The 14,898-nt window shown below is 36.8% G+C and overlaps 1 long non-coding RNA gene across 1 annotated transcript in view; it reads right to left on the bottom strand.

The window, feature by feature from the left end:
- LOC113232008 overlaps positions 1-10,597 on the bottom strand; it is a 104,413-nt gene extending 93,816 nt beyond the window's left edge. The window contains exon 1 of the long non-coding RNA XR_003310590.1: positions 10,567-10,597. This is a non-coding gene — a long non-coding RNA (uncharacterized LOC113232008). The remainder of the gene's footprint in view (positions 1-10,566) is intronic.
- Positions 10,598-14,898: the final 4,301 nt, after the last annotated feature.

Below are 14,898 nucleotides of genomic sequence, written 5' to 3'. Positions count from 1 at the left end.
TGCATGCTCTGGAACTTTTCATAAGGCTAAAGTTGTTGGTAACTCCAGATAGTTTGTCTGAGCTCGCATCTCCTTTGCCTTTCCCATTCTAATCCGTGCTACGCCAAGGCCGCATAAATCGCCAGATAAATCAAATATAAGTGTGTGTGTGGCGTTAAATTCGAACTCAAAAATCCGCATCCGCAACATCGTATTTTTTTATAAATTAACTATCTGCATCTCCGCCCAGCATTAAGCTGCATCGGCTGCAAGTGTAGTGGTGAAGCGCTACGCACGAGCCTTCGACGTTTCGGACAGTGAAAGTTGGTGGTAGCACGGCTTCCCTTCCTTATATTTGCTCACGTTTGAAGCAGCTCTCCACGAGCTATCGAAGGATTTTTTTTTTCTTATAGCGTCATCAGTTGTCAAATAAAGACGTATATAAATGAAGTATTTAATATATAATTATTACTCTCCAGACGATTATTTCTAGTCATAAGTTTCTTACCACGATATGAGTTTTTTATTTTTCTCCCGGTGTGACCGTGGAGCGTATGGAACGGCTCTAAAACATCGGGAGCAAAATAAAAACTCATACCGTGGCGAAACCAGTAAGTCGCAATATCGTGTATACTATTTATGTATTTTAAATGTATGTTCAGACCTTCAAAATTTGCTTATATTTTCCGCCTTAATGAACATTAAAAAAGGTTAATTGAGCGGAAATATTGTGCTTACGTATTTTGAGCTCAGTTGATTTTGCGTTATTGAGTCTGTATCGGTGTATATGTAATCATAGAATACGGAATAAATCGTTTACCTTAGTCAAAATATAAGCCAATTGAAAACGTACTGATTAAACTCTAATGTTCATTCGTAAGGCAGATTCCCCTGAGAAGAATGAGCAAGAAACTCTAGGGATTGCTCTTTGTAAATATACATTTGAATATATTTATCATTTACAATATTTATTTTAAACATTTAATTCGAGAGAACCTACAAGAGCTAAATGGATGACTGCTACGGATTTCTGTCATCCGAGTACATAGAAGCTGTACAAATAACCTTTAGGATAAAGTTTTTGTTTTACTGTAGTTTTACACTCCGGAAATGGCAAATTTTCAACATCATCATCATCGACCCATTTATACGTCCCACTCTCACACTCAGGTCTTCTCTCAGGCGAGGTTATAGCCTGACACGCTGACCCAATACGGGTTAGAAATTTTACACGTTTTCCAAATGTTGTGAATCTTCTTCGACAAATAGGATTCATCAAGATGTTTTTCTTCATCGAAAAGCTCACGATAAATTTCAAATAAAATTTCGCACGTAAGTTCCGAGAAACTCAGAGGTGCGAGCCCCGATTCAAACCCACGGCCTCAGCTTGAAACGCAGTAGTTCAAACCATTAGGCTACCACGGCTTTTTTGACATCAACTGAGTTTTATTTTATATATAATATCAAATGATGGGACAAACAAGTCGTGCGCCTGATAGTAACCTCCACGCCTGTCCATAACGGTTACAGTGTGACTCAGAGCTTTAAATAGCAAAGATCTTAGGGGCACTACCACTGCGCCCATCACCCTGAGACATAAATTGACAAGTTCCATGTGCTTGTAATTTTACCAGCACCCTTACCCTTCAAAACCGGAACGTAGTAAACAGGTCACAATTTGGTTAGTTGGGAGACGCCGTTCGTTCGGCGTCGAGAAGTGAGTGTGCCTTGCAGCTCCGCCACCAATAAGGAAATTTGGTAGTCGACTTAGAGACGGCGGCGTAGCGGTGGCAACCGCTAGTCGTGCGGAGCGCGGCAGGAAGTGAGCGTGCCTACAGCTCCGGTACCTGTCTGGAAAATAGGAGGGTGTTGTGCGTGCACTTGGGGCGGCTCACCTGAGGCACTAGCCTTACAGAGAACCGTGCAAACGGGCCAATCTGGGGTTAGGATCTGACTTAGATGGTCCCTGTGCGGGTTCGCTCGCACAGATCATATCGCCTTTCTTTCTCTCTCTTTTGATAGGGATGGGCACTATAAACAAAACTTATGTAGAAAGATTTGGGGCTGTCCAAAAAGTTAACAATAGGACTTTTCAATTACTTGAAATCGAAATTGAGTATTTACTCAATTGTAAACTGGCTAATTGAATTTTCTCAATTACGTCTGCGATTGTCTCAGAGTAGCCCTAGCTAGTTACTAATGTACATATAACTCAAACAGACGTTGGGAATTGAGTTAAATCTAATTCCGAGTCCGTTTGTCTTCGCAAGTATATAATTATTTTCCTCTGAGACATGACCTTTGCCTTCTGTGAAACGAAGCTCAAATGACGCAAAGAAATGCAAATTTTTGGGAAAGCGGTAATAAAATATTTACAAAAATTTAATTTCATTTCAAATTAAATTTTCAATAGAACTGTGAGTAAAGTTGCGAGCAAATTATATATTATAACGAGTTCTTGGGTTTATTAGATCTTGGGGGCACTGCCACTACGCTCGAAGACATATAGGTAAAAAGTCTTACCCTTGCCCTGTGTGCCATGGACAGACACATAGACAACCACAAATTACACCCAAACTCACGAAATAAATAAAAAATATTTCTCCCGGCCCGGGAATCGAACCCGGGATCTCTGCGTGGCAGATCAGCATGGTGACCGTTCGGCCATGGAGGCAGTTTAAAAAAAAAGAGGGAAAAGAACCCTGGACCCTGAATGCAATGACACTCAGGAGGGTGTTATCGCTGCTGTTGATTCTACGCGTCAGGGAAGCCGCTCCATAATAGCTTCAAAACCGTCAACACGAGCGTTAGCGAACATTCCCGATGCAGTGCAGAATCGTGACAGCTGTAACAGCATTCTCAATTTATGGATAAATCCTGAATATTTGAGATGTGGAAAAGCGTTGTCACCGTGTGCAAAAGACCGTCAGAAAATTTGAAAAAATTCAACATTCTTCCCAATCCTGGATTCCCGTTGCTGCATTTATTGGGAAAGTAGTATCATGGATAAATAAATCAAGTGGACTGTTAATCGTGATACAATACAGCGCCGTAGTCAGGTATTTAGTGCTCATTGGGACACCAGTTGTCGCGACGAATACCAAATAGCTATTTTTCAACCAACTTCGAAAAAAGGGAAGATGCTATACGTTCGTCTGTGTGTGTGTTTTCAGATATCTCCGTTGATTGTGGACCGATTTTGAAAATTTTTTTTTTGTTTGAAAGGGTGCACTCTCGTGGTCGTCCCATTGTCGCCAAGTCAGAATCTAATGAGGGGATCTCATGAAAATCGAAGGAAATCTTAGAATTTTATAGGCATGTCCGTGTATTCTCCATCAATTGTGCACTGATTTTGACAATTATTCTTTTGTTTCAAAAGGGTATACTCTCGAGGTGGTCCCTGATGCTGTTCCGAGTTCGTTTCAGCTATCACAAATTCCTAATTATTTTCCGCTTATCTTCTTCTTCTTATAAATGTTATGGCTCCATCGAAATAATCAATGATTTTGCCAATGTCAAGTAAAAATAACTATGTACGGTAGTTCACTTCACTTTTTATTTTTATGGCTCCATCAATATGAGAACTGATGATTTTGCCAATGTCACAGTTGAAAGAAAAAAAACGAAACAAAAAAAAAATTTTCGCTAAGCTCTAATAGGACATTAACCGGTGTTGGTAAGTTGGACTACGGGAGTACTCAGTTGAGAATGTAAAACAAAACAGCAAAACAATATTTATAAATATATGTTATTTAAGTGGATAAATTTACATAGAGTAACAATATGGGGGGAGAACACTAAAGTTAAGAGGTTGTTTATGATGTACGGTAGTTTAATATTATTATAAAAATTATACAAAAAAAAATGGCGATTGCGCTTATAAAAATCGACTTTTCACTTGACACAATGCGTGTAATTAACAAATCACCGTCACTATGACAGTCAGAAGAAAAACTATAAAATGTACAAAGGAGTCCTGAGCAGTCCCATTGTCACCAAGAAGTCAGAGTCTGACGAGGGGATCCCGTGGAAATCGAAAAGAGTCGTTACGGAAACTTTTGAGGTCGTTCTTTTTTTCAATGAAAAAGTTGCAATTGTGCTTGCGTCGTATCTTTGTATTTGGTTTTTCAACGACTTTTTTAGTCGTAGCGCCATCTATGAGAAATCTATGATATTTCGTCACCCAGTTTTACAGCTACGTACTATTTCATTATAGTTATTAATACAAAGATCGAACACTTGGAAAAAATTCACAATAACATTCAGACGCAAGCACATGGAGAAATTCGTGAGATCCGCTGGTTCGTTCCGAACCTTAGTTGGTATAGCGCCTGACACGGTATGCTAAAAGACGTTGGTTCGAATTCGGCCCGATCGAAGGATTTCTTCTAAAATTCAGATTCATTTATTTCTCAAATATAACATTACAGTATAAACTGCACTACATGTCAAAGTATAAGAAATTATATTGAGATCGTCAGACAAAAAGGAAAATTATAAGAAAAGTACACAATAATTAGAAAATTAACAATTCATTATATAATATTGTTGTCATTAAATTACATATCAAATATCATTCTCCATCAAGGATCGTCATAAGTTGATAATTATACAAGAGCATGTTAATGCGGTAAAAATTAGAATAAAAATATAAAAATAGAAAACACTGAATTCGTTACAATTTAAAGTCCATAAATTCTTTTACAGAGTATATAGGATTTTTCAAGAAAAAGTCTTTCAGTCGGCGCCTAAATGTTTCGTCAGACGGTTCAAGTCTGAGAGTAGCGGGTAAACGCTCATAGTAAGTAGGTCCGATGACACGCAGGTTTTTCGTGTAGTTTTTTTCGTAGTGTTCGATCTTTGGATTAATAGCTAAAAAGGAATTAATTGATATCCACAGCCATTTACATTAAAATAACTTCCAGGTACGATCTGGCAACGGAAATTTCACCTTTTTTAGAGTTACGAGCTGTCATATGGACATTAGCAGTCGTCTAAATTATTGGTTCATGGTAATATATACCAATTTTATAAATTTGAAGGTTGTAAAATAAGAATTTAACCTTTCGAGTAACTACGACTAGCAACATTGATAATGTCTACCCATTTCCGAGTTAATTTCAAGTAACCCGAAACTTTTATCGCGACATTCCTATCATTACGCCAGTATAGAGTTTCCGTTAAGTAATTTCAAAGTTCCACATCAATTGATTTTGTGAAGAAAATAGAAAATAATATTATAATGTAATAAAGATAAGATAAGACAAAGATAAATTTATTTCAATGTAACTTAATCTAATACAATACAAGTAAAACAAATGTAAATAGAGCTATTATAGTATTAAAATAAGCATTAAGAAGGAAATCTAAATTATACATTCTTCATAGTAAAGCTATACTTTTTGATATTAGAACCAAATGTGTAATTGCGATGCCTAAACTAATTATTTGCCTAAACTGTATATTAGGCAAATTTCTTTATATTACAGCTTAAAAAGAGATTTTCTATATTTAACAATAAAATAATTAGTAGTTATAAATTAACGGTTACCTATATAAAAATAATTGTGAAACAATCCAGCAAGCCCTCTGTTTCATTATAAGGTTTACTATTAAGCCACAATTTGACGTGTCTGGCAACCACGCCAATTATTTGATCTATAACCTTGTACTGTGAGTACCAGAGCAACGGAAGTCACTCCTAGGCACTACCCAGAATACACCTACACTGAAAAAAAATTAAATTTAAAAATCTTAGCTCTTTATTCCTATAAAAGTACAATTGTTTTAAGATTTTAGCATTTTAATTAGCTTCCGACCTTAACCTACATGTATTACAATTTGTTTTTACGTAATTACTATAAATCTTATTAGATTGACGCATACTACTTCTCTGAGCAGACATCGTCCCCGGTTCTGTGTTGATCTAGAATAAGATGACGCTCCAAAACACAAATCGCAGATGTGGGTCATCGAGCGTCTGCCGCGTGACGACGAAAACGACCATGCGGCAGACCAAAGCGTCGTTGGAGAGACGAGCTAGACGCGCACTTCAAGGATTGGACCTCAGTAGCGCAGAACAGAGAGGTGTGGAGGGAGGGTTTCGGCTTTTGGCTTGCGTAGTAAGTAAAAATACTTCCATTCATGATATTTTCCACAATATTTGTCGGTACTCAATTCATTACCTCGGGGAGTATGTATGCCAAGATTATTTTCCCATACGCATTGTTATATTTCGATAATTGAAATGTTACTACCTTTATGCAATATACATAGACTTGGTGCCCTCTCTTTTCTTTCTATACGTAATATTTTTTCTTGGTTTTCAGTTACTATAGCCAATTTAACCTTCTCATATACATTAAGCACTTTACAATACTGAAATAATTTTTCATAATCATCCCTATGTTTCTTTAACAATCTTATTTGTAAGTTCGTTTCCCAAATCAGTTCAGGAGGAGACACCATGGGGTCGTCAAAAGAAATGAAGGTATTTATTTTAATGACAAACATGTCATGTTAAGAGGTTTTGAGGTAGGGCGCCTTCAAATTTGACGCTTATAGAAGCGTTGCAGAATATAATAATAGAAATAAAATCTTTATATTTTTGAAATGTTTTTTATTAAGCACTAAGGTTATCTAAATTAAGACGTTCATATAGAAGCACTACTTATTTCTTACCGACTTAAAAAAAGGAGGAGGTTCTCAATTTGACTTTTTTAGTTATAAATATTTTACGCGATAACTCCGCATTTGTGAACCGATTTTGATAATTCTTTTGTTTATTGGAACGAGGGTACCTAAATAGTGGTCCCATTGAAATTTAAAGAAAATATTCCACCTCTAAGAATGGAAAACTAGGGGATGAATTCTATTTCGCGCACTTTCCGGTAACCAATTTCAATGAAACTTGGCAAATAGATGTAGTTTCACGAATTTTTGAGGTCGGTTTTTTAAATTATTATACAATATTAGAACCACATTTGCAGTGCTACAGCCGTTACACGCGCGCTATTTTTTTTAATTAAAAAAAAATATTATTATGTAGGCAGCAAACAAGTATAAGGCCCGCATCATGGAAAGTCGTCGTCTATCGCCTATGAAATCCCTAAGGACCCTTTTCAAACCCCTTTCGAAGGACTTCATGCTGTATTACTGCGGGAAAATCCCGACAGGGAGTTCATACCACAATCTAATTGTACCAAGCAGTCACAATTTCAAATAAAACGTTCGCACGGCTGCCGTGCCACAGTCACGCCACTGCAGCGCTTCTATAAGCGCCTTGTTTGAAGGCCCCCTTAATGGCAAACAACCCTTCATAAGAGTAGTTTCAACAGTAACCCCAAATTATATTAGGCACTGAAACCTTTCTCGGCAACATTCCCAGCACTGTTATGTCCCGAAACATTGCTTTGCCCTGCTAAAGGTCACGCTCGTAAAAACCAGCTGCCTTTAGGATGTCGGGGATACACATTCATTTTCATTTATGGAGAGATTCTATTCAATGTGAACCATCGTACCTGGTACGCCTGTGTACTCCCGTTACTTGCGGTCTCTTGCGTCCACCCGTTACGGTTTACGGTCTACGGTGCGTGGATTTAATTTTCATTATTTAGTGGTTGTAGCAGTCGGGCATGAGTTCTTGTACCCATTATGTGATACGTACTAAATTAAAATTATATTCAATACTTTTTTAATTTAATAAAAATAAAGTGCGCATTTTATCACCATGTCACCTGATGGTAAGTTTTTTTTAATACCTAGTGACGGGGTGAACAAGTCGTGATGCTAGTGGTAAGCGATACGCCTGTTTATAACAGTTGCAGTGCCACTCAGAGCTTTAAACCGCAAAGATTGCAGGTGCATTGCTATTGCGTTTGTCACCTCGAGACATAAGTTGACAAGTTCCATATGCCTGTAATTGCACCCCTACCCTTCAAAACCGGAACGCAGTAATGCTCACATTATTGCTTGACGGCAGAAATAGGGATGATGGCAGTACTGCCGTCCATTAACTATAACGCGGCTAAGTGACAACTGGTCAAATATCCATTTTAAATTTTTTAATTTTTTTTAAATTTAAATATTGATTTTAAACATTTTTTTAATTTTTCATTTTGTAGGAGCTGTACTACTAATAATCTCAGTACAGAGTACTGACAAACCAACCTCAAAAATCGTTCATCCCCTAATTTGCCACCCTTAGAGGTGGAATATTTTCTTGAAATGTATAACATAAACATACATACAGTAAAAAAAACAGCCCATACAGTCGAAATGAGAAAGTCCTCTTTTTTTGAAGTCGGTTAAACCTCTCAAAAAAAACTGTTTAAAGATTCTATGAAAGTGAAATTAACCGATTATTTGAGAATTGTACAATTTGACAAGTACATGTACATAATTCGTTTTACGTAGTTCGTATATTTTTATATCACAAGGTTCCAGGGTTTTGTGTTACGTAAGTATCATACAACCCCGTTAATCTTCATTAATGAGACCTGTTAGTTAAGCGCACAGTTACGACAAAAGCTTGTCCACGTGAATGGATAACTGGTCGGCATTATAGGCTTCAAAAGGCTTTATTTTACGGCACAACGGGCGGGTAAATTAGATGCAATGTGTACATTTACTATAGTATAACAACGGCATCGATTCAAACCCTTTTTATGGCAATAAGAAAAGGACGAAGTATTTAGATTTAATTTCATTTTAATTTATTTGTACCGTTCAGGGAACAAGTCTGCTGGCAGGGAATTAAGCAGGAAATATCATAAAAAAAAAGAAAAAACGCATAACGGCGTGACGACGATGGCGCAAAATAGAGAGCTCCCGAGTTCAATACCCGATAGGAGCAAATTAGAGAAACTTTTCTGGATTGTTTCTCTGATTATGTTAAGTAAATTTATTTAATTAAATTACAGTTATGAACAAAGTAATAAGCTCCTCTGTCAAAGTAAAAAACTAGGGCGGGATACTGCGTATCGACTGGAGACGTCAATAGTGCTGCGCCGCCAGCATAATTCAGTCGATCTTGTTATCTGCCTGGTCTCGGTCTTCTAGATTCTACCCGGTCTAGAACTCATAGTACAAGAAGCCCCTAGTTTCAGACAAGGGATTTAGTGTACATATGCCACAGTTTTTTCCTCGTTATACTTGCACATTGTATAAGAAGTCTTTGCTATTTATCGTTAAATAATAAATCTGACGATATAAAGGGGTAAGGTGCCAAGCATACTGGGCCAAATGTTCCATATTGAATTAGAAAAGTTACAGGTAAAACAATTTTCTTTCTCATTTTCTACATTACGTATATTTAATATTATTATTCCCCTTGTTTAATACCAAATAAATTAAAGTAGCATATAATTGGCACTGTTTTAATAACTGGCCGGAAAAAAAACGTTCCTTGTGACAATGAATGTCCTTGAAGAGATAAAATTGCGTACTTGTTATCGTACTTTCAACGAAAGATTTCCACAAGTCCTCGGGAGTACGCACAAGTAAATTTATACAGTCCTGATGAAAATTCAAAGTGTATTTCTAGCGGAACGACAACCGATATTTTATATTTCTAGCGGAGATTGAAATGCGGAGGAAGTATCGTTACATTTTAGGATAGACATAAGGAAATAACGTTGAGACAGAAATCAAAGTAAGGTGACTTCTGTTTTGGCCTAGTTTGAGAAATTTATCTGGATATTTTTTACTCCACTTTGTCTTTTCAACTATTACAGCTTTGTATTGGAGTGCCGAGGTCGCTCCCCGAAGTCTTCAGCAAACCGAAGAGGCTGCTGAGATTCCTGGAAGAGCTAGGGGGGTACGAGTAGGATCCTGCACCCACCACATGCAAAATAGGCGCCTCGATGTCGAATTGCGGACACCAGCCCGTTACACCAAGTACCAGGTAGAGCTATGTATACTATATATACTGCGCAATGTAGAATAAGCCAAGCGAAACAATGGTTGCTTCCCAAGTTGCTTAATTTCTAATGGTGCTTTCAGATTAGCTCAATTTGTGATACATGTGATCAAACAAAATCGAGTAAATGTGTAAGAAGCAGATGATCGATATCGTATTTTTTGTCAGTGATATGTGTGATCAGACAAAATCAGGTAAATGAATAGTTATAGGACGAAAAATTAATAATTATTATTTCTTAAAAAAACACATGTTGATTTATCAAACATTATTGGCAATTTATGTCTATGCTACTACTATATACTGTATAACGTGGATTATAAAGTGGAATATCTGTGTAAAGTGGATTATTCCATTTATGGAAAGCTAACATTTTTGTCATGATCTGCTTAAATGACTTCCATTCTCGTGGACCACCAATAACGTCTAATGGACTCCTGCTTTTTCTTTCGCTGGTCTAAACCCTCTCCTAAGAGGAGGCCTGACCCCAACAGTGGGATATGTAATGGATTAATGATGACGTAAAGACCGTAGGAAAGCACTTCGATCTATTTTAGTCTCAAAAGTAGTTCCGAGCACGATTATCGGACACCCGCGTGGCGTCACACGTCGCGGTCTTAACGTGTAAATAAATAAATAGTGTTATTATATTATTAAGTATAATTTACCTACAAGGTAAGTGACGGGGCCAAAATGGGGTAGGGTGAACGCACTGACTGACCTTGAGTTGTTCCCTCGATAGATGTGTCGGTCGCTGGTGTTTATGCGTATGCCCAGGTGTTAAGGGGTTGTCGCGCCGCCCACTCTGGTCTCTCACAGACAGATGAGATGCTAAGCTGATTTTCCGTACTGCCGTTGGACAACTGCTACGATGATATCGCGTCAAAAGCGACCGTTCGCTAGCGCGGCGTAGTTGCAACAGGGCCCGTCAAAACGGGGAATATCCTACCCTCAAATCAGTGCGTTTTTTTTAGGATAGGAATAGAGAGGAGGTGAGTAGATCATTTGTGCATTTGCGAAGATGCCTACGTATCAAATCTGACAGTAAGTATTTATGAGTATTTGTAACCTGATCATAAATAAATAAATTATTCAACAATCTCTACGCCATTCTAAATAACAGCCACGGTGTGTTGAATATTTATACGCTTAAGAGTACCGCGAGCGCGCTCTGTACAAACGAAATTTAATCCTATTTAGAGAGAGAATAATAAGTAATCAAATTCAATGACATTTAGCAGACACGACTTAGAAATTAATATGGGTCGTGATTTGTCAGTTTTCTGTGAAATAGGAAAGGTTCTAAATTGGGATCAAAGGCCGTAATTGTAGGTCGAAAAAACCGAAAATTAAGGTTTCTTTTTTTATGATATCAAGTGACGTGAGGAACAAGTAGTTGGCCCACGCCTACCTAATCTGAGGAGCACTGATATTATATCTTGGTGAATCTCATGTAGGTACTTATCTGTAATTTCACCAGTACCCTAATTCTTCAAAATCTGGACGCAGAAATGCTCACATTACTGCTAGATGGCAGACATAGATATAATGGCAACTGGCAGTAGTTTCCTGGACAAACTCTTTCACAAGAAACTCTACTACTTCAAAAACAATTACTTATTTATTTTAAAACGTTATATATTATTAATTGGTTCACAAACAGTTCTTACAATAATTTAAATGTGGTGGAGATCTAATCTAATTACAGAAGCTATTATAATTAAGCATAGCTTGCAAAAACAACGTATAAATAAAGAAATTAAAAGTTAAGAAACGTTTACTATATCTAAAAAAACAACAAAATTAAATATAAACGGAAATAACCAGGACTCATGACTAGGTAATTGATGTAGCTATCTGACACAAAGTATTTCATTACATCCTAATATAGATCCTCCATTTGAGATGGATTTATAAATATATGTTTCAGTGTTCATTTTTGAAAGAACGACGAGCAATATCCAACTAAAAAGTAGACCAAAAATGTATATCCAAGTGTTATAATATGTTCATACACCCGTCAATCATTTGAAAGAATAAAAATATCTTTCCTTTATTTTCTATGTTAAACGGTTTTACTACACAGCGAATGGGTCCTTTTTGCCTGGATCCGCGCACGTTCCGCTATCACATCATTTACGTCCTCTACGCACTTAAGCGAATTAACTTTCCACATTAAGTAAATATATCTATTTAGGGAACCACCACACTTCAGTTCACTTGGTCAGAAAAAGCTTGAAGCTCCACGCAATAAGACCGAAAAATTGGGCTGTTCGTGTTGTCGGTGATCCCAAACTCACAGACTGTTTAGTGGCCTTAAGTTTACAGAGCCACGTTATTTCTCTGTGTGTGTTCTACCATCTTTTCGGACTTTTCCTTTTTTGAGAGTTACTTGGAAAGCGAACATCCGAGCGCTGCCTTTCCTTGTGAATTAGCCGCGTGACTTTAAAATCCATTTTAACCTGTACTTTCGAACTAATTACTGTGAAAAGTGGATAAACGAATTCATTACAATCAACTGAGTTTATTATTTCACCGCCGGTTGAACGGATTGATAACGAAGAGCGAATAGGCCAATTTATCAATCTACGAACGTTTCTTATTTAATTGACCTGACTAAACCAGTGATGAGGGTATCTCTCTTATTCCAACGTAAGATATAAAAAAAACTATTAAATGCCTGGCCTGATACAACTATCTTTTTAATGCCCTTAAGAAAGTCATCCCTTAAGTGACCAACATCGCAAGTGTGGTGAGTGTATAGTTTGAACGACGTCCAAAAATATTATGAACTCGGATTCAGTGACAGGAAAATTGGATTTCACCAGAAATGATTCGGTGTCCGTATCGAATCACGATTATTATGAAACTTGGCAGTTTGCTTCCACTTCAAATTATATCCATTCGTGAAAACCTGTTACGTAAGTATTATCTTCGGATCTTTGTCAGAATTATTTTTTTTTACTTAAGAGATTTGGCTTGGATACAAGCCCTTTGAGCTATGTCTTCGTTTAATTATCGGCATCCTCAATAAATATTTTCCATTGTAATTCTAATACATTATGTTTTCACTTTCGCTTAAATCAAATTATTGTCACTTTTAGATTTTTGAATTCGTGGAACTTTCGGAATAAAATCCATTGTAGTTAGGTTTAAAATAAGGAATATAGTTCTAACTTTCTTCATCACTAATTCTTTCTTCTTATTTTCTTCATAATGTACTTCAATTAAAATAATCTTTTTAAAAAACTATATTTGTAACTCCAAAAACCCGCCATTTTGTTTGTCAGAATTTTGTGATAACATCGTCCAGAAAGAGAAACATTATCACGATACAATTTACCCTTTATAACACTAATAGAAGTAACTTGCAATTTTCTTCACAAAAGTAATTATTTCTATCCATTGACTTACAATTATATGGACGTCGGGTCCGCGCTAAAAAGTGTCCGCACTTGTAAGGCGCTAAAATCGTATACAGAGCGCGACACTCCGCTTTAGTCTTCATTTGTTCTACGGACAGCGCGATACTGCGATGACATAACAATTTAAATTTCGAATTGGTTGACTTGGGACATTTTTTTCGTGGTTTTTGTATTAGACCCGTCGTCCATTTATTTGTAAGTCAATGATTTCCATCACAACAAATGAAATTCTAAATCCAACAATGTGAAAACCTGATTTCTATCAAAATTGTAAGTTACACCCGTTCGTGCTACAAGGGATGAATTATTAATTTGTTTTTCGAGAGATCCCATTTAGACAATGGCGGTGGTGTAATTATCTTATTCAACGTTTCTATGTTAATCTTCGTCTACCTCTGTGGCATTATATAATGAATCGACCACAGACCACATTTCTTCCGTGGAATCGACTAAAGCCCTTTGTCAGTGGCCAGGCAAGAACCTTCTTAATTCAAGTGTAATGAAAAGAAATTGCCACCTTTTAGGCAATCTTTTATTTAGTGCTGTGGCCTAACAATGAACATTCCGTTTGAAGGCATTCCTTATTAGTTAAAAGCTTTTATAGTATTGTTTCAAGGCTGAAAGTAAAATGTATGGTAGATTTATTTCCTATACATCTTCTCTTTCAATATTGTTCAAAATATGAGATCTGTAAACAAGTGACTTGTAAAGCGCGGTAAATATACAAACCATATTTGTTGTTGTTTGTGTTGCAAAAACATTGACTTACAAATAAATGGACGACGGGTCTAATACAAAAACCACGAAAAAATGTCCCAAATCAACCTATTTAAACGTAGTGACATGTAGAGGAATATGAAAAAGCTAAAACGTTGAATTTAAATTGTAAAGTCATCGCAGTACTGTCTAATTTTGCTTGCTTCGCTGTCAGTCGAACAAACGAAGACTAGAGCGTGAATGACGCTCTGTATACGATTTTAACGCCCTATAAGTGCGGACACTTTTTAGCGCGGACCCGACGTCCATATAATTGTAAATCAATGTGCAAAAACGAGCCATTCGTTCTGTGTACCGTTTAGGTTCTCAGGTTTCTCTCAGAGAAAAGTGTAAGTAGATTGGTATCATGACTATGGCATCACAGTCCATTTACTCAAATATTCTAGTCTTCAAGTTTAATAAGTTTACTTATGGAATAAGGACATTTTATTCGGACAATTTTGAAGCGTTGAAATACTATCACTTCTTAGTATATACATCATTCACGCAAAACACGCCCTGAGCCGTCGTGCGGCGGAATTTAAATAAATAAAGATTAAAAAAATAAATGTTTTACTGTAAAAGTCCATATATTTGTTAATCTTAGATTTTACCAGTCAATCTTAGGATTCACCGACATGAGTTGGTAAATGTAAGGATTTCTAAAATTGATTTACCGTGCCTTTGAGGTAAATTCTAAGATATACCAAGTGAATGGTGGTAAAAGTTCGAAATGAACGATGATCACAGAACTGTTCGGACTTTTAACATTGAGAGTTGGTAAATATTAGGTTTTACCGTAGTTCGGGCTTTTACAGT

Source organism: Hyposmocoma kahamanoa, unplaced genomic scaffold (genome assembly GCF_003589595.1).
Source record: "Hyposmocoma kahamanoa isolate Upper Pololo Valley unplaced genomic scaffold, ASM358959v1 66, whole genome shotgun sequence".
NCBI lineage: Eukaryota > Metazoa > Arthropoda > Insecta > Lepidoptera > Cosmopterigidae > Hyposmocoma > Hyposmocoma kahamanoa.
This window is presented reverse-complemented; position numbering and strand designations above follow the sequence as displayed.